The following is a 3,362-nucleotide window of genomic DNA, read 5'->3' on the forward strand; positions in this document are numbered from 1 at the left end:
AAATGTTAGCTATAGATTTTTATTAGATGAGGTTAAGGAGGTTGCCTTTATATTCCTAGTTTGCCAAGGTTTTTTGATTGACATTAGAGAGAGGGAGAGACATCAATTTGTTGTTCCACTTATTTATGAATTCATTAGTTCATTCTTGTACGTGCCTTGATCGGGAATCAAACCTGCAACCTTGGTGTATCGGGACAACTGAGCTACCGGGTCAGGACCTTTGCTTACAATGTTGTGATCCTTCTGGCTGAAGCCCGGCGGAATAAAGGAGGTTTCTGTGGTTTTGTTTAGCTTCTATATTTGTTACATAGCTCCGGGCACATAGCTGCTTAGAGTTGCAGCTCAGAGGCCTGCAGCGGCAGGCAGGGAACGTTGGAGTCCTCTGTCACTGAAGCAAGCAAGCCTCATGTTAGTTTCAAGCTGCCTGGCTGCCGGCCGTCATGTTGGCTGGCAGTTAATTTGCATATTGCCCTGATTAGCCAATGGGAAGGGTAGCGGTTGTACGCCCATTACCATGTTTCTCTTTTATTAGATAGGACTAGAGGCCCAATGCACAAAATTCATGCAAGGGGCTCGGCCCATCACAGCCCCAGCTGCCTCACAGCCCCACCCACTGGTTATTCAGAAGGATGTTCCACAGTCTGGTCTAATTAGCATATTAGTTCTTTATTATATAGGATATATATAGATACCTTTCACTGATAAGGAAGCCAAGGCTTGACAAGTTTAGGCAATTTACTTGAGGCTACCCAGCTGGTTAGATACAAAACCAGGATTTAAACCTAGGGTTGTCTTTACAGTGACTCAAACCCCTATCATCTCCCACCTGGATTAACACAATAGTCTCCTAGATGATCACCCTGATTCTACCCTTGGCCCCCTGAAGCTTATTTTCAAGATAGCAGCTACACTGATTCTGTTAAGACTATATTTAAGGATTTTTGTTTTTCATTGAGGTGTAAAACACTCATCTACTGAAAATCCACTAATGGCTTACTATTCCAGGATAAAAGCCAAATCCTTACAATGGCTTTTAAGGCCCTATACTACATGGTCCATATCACCCCTCAGGCCCTATATTGCACTATTCTCTCTTCCAACCACCCCTCCCAACACACACTCTACTGTAGCATCATCAGTCTTGTTGCTATTCCTTGAGTCAGGCATGATCCTTCTTCAAAGCCCTCTTTTTTTCCCTTCCTCATCATTATGTTAGCTATAGATTTTTATTAGATGAGGTTAAGGAGGTTGCCTTTATATTCCTAGTTTGCCAAGGTTTTTTGATTGACATTAGAGAGAGGGAGAGACATCAATTTGTTGTTCCACTTATTTATGAATTCATTAGTTCATTCTTGTACGTGCCTTGATCGGGAATCAAACCTGCAACCTTGGTGTATCGGGACAACTGAGCTACCGGGTCAGGACCTGCTAAGTATTTTTGGTACAAGATTCACATACCATAAAATTAAACATTCTTAGTGTTGGAATGGTGCACCTGAAACCTATATCATTTTGTTAACCTGTTACCCCAATAAATTCAATAAAATGAAAAAAACACACACCTTAAAATGAACAATTCAGTGGCATTTCATACATTTACTATTTTGTGTAACCATCATCTCTATCTAGTTCCGAAACATTTTCATCCCTGGGAAAAGAAACCCTGCAACCCATTAAGCAGTCACTCCCCATTCCCTCCTCCCCCTGGCCCCTTGCAACCACCAGTCTGCTTTCTGTCTCTATAGATTTGCCTATTCAGAGATTACATATAAATGAAATTATATGATATGTAACCTTTTATTGTTTTTCCTTTTTATGGCTAAATAATACTTCATTGTATGGATATACTGCAATTTATTTATCTCTTCATCTGTTGATGACATTTGGGCTGTTTCCATGTCTGGGAATAGTGTTGCTATGAGCATGTATGTACAAATATCTGAGTCCCTGCTTTCCATTAAAAAAAAATTAAATTTATTTCAGAGAGGGAGAGGGAGAGAGATAGAAACATTAATGATGAGAGAGAATCACTGTTTGGCTGCCTCCTGCACGCTCCCTACTGGGGATCGAGCCCACAACCCTGGCATGTGCCCTTGACCAGATCGAACTCGGGCCCCTTCAGTCTACAGGCTGACGCTCTATCCACTGAGCCAAACCGGCTAGGGCCTGCTTTCAATTCCTTTGGATATGTACCTAGAAGCGGAATTGCTGGGTCATATGGTAATTCTATGTTTAATTTTTGAGGAACTGCCAAACTTTTCCCCACAGTGGCTGGACCATTTTACATTCCCACCAGCAATGTATGAGGATTCCAATTTCCCCTTCTTAAGGCTTTTGCATTTGCTATTCTTTCTCTGGAAGGCTCTTCTGATAGATACCCAAGTAGCTCACTTCCTCACCTCCTTTAGATGTTTACTCAATTGTTATCTTCTCATGGAGGTCTACCTGACCATCAAATTAAAAATGGCATCCTCCCAACCCCCAACCTCTAACTCACTATCCTTCCCTACTTAATTTTTCTCCATGGTATTAATCATCATCTAACACACTATATAGTTTTCTATTGTTTGTCTTCCACAACTGAAATGTAAGCTCCAGAGGGCAGAGTTTTTAGTCTATTTTCCAGCACCCAGAACAGTGTCAGGCACATAGTAAGTGCTCAATATTTGCTGAACAAATAAATGAGGCTCAAAGAAGTGTTTTGGCAAAGTGTGACAATAAAAGAGCAAGAAACTAAGTCTCTGTAGTTTGCAGGTTATATTTCTAATAATGGTGATGGATTGAAACTGAGTCAATCACATCTTTTACTCAGCTGTAACCAAAAAGCACACATGCACAGATGGCTATTTCTGAATCAGCTGAAACATGACTGTTAACACAGCCTGAAGGTAAAGGGATCAGACTGTCAAACCAAAACTCATTAGCACAATTAAAACTCAACTAACCATTTGTAAATAAGTAAGCTTAGTACTGACCATCTAAAATGTTTTAAACAAGCAAAAAAATGCTATAGGAAACAGAATTTTAAGAGTATTACACTTTAAGAAAATGAGAAATTTGCCATAAGAAATTGAATCTTATGGAAGAACATAAAGCTGTAGCTCTACCTAAAATATTGCTATAGCAAGAATGTAATTTATATTTTTGCACTATGACAGAAGCAGAAAAAAATATATAAAAAGAGAAGGTACATTAAAACCACAAAGAAATTATTTCTGGCAAAAGCTTAAAACCTGGTATAGTTAATAATTAATGCTGTTGAACTGTTCACTTGAAAATGATTAAAATGGCAAATTTTATCTCTCTCTCTCTCTCTCTCTCTCTCTCACACACACACACACACACGTAATTCTTTTTTTTTT

This window comes from Myotis davidii, unplaced genomic scaffold (genome assembly GCF_000327345.1).
Source record: "Myotis davidii unplaced genomic scaffold, ASM32734v1 scaffold900, whole genome shotgun sequence".
NCBI lineage: Eukaryota > Metazoa > Chordata > Mammalia > Chiroptera > Vespertilionidae > Myotis > Myotis davidii.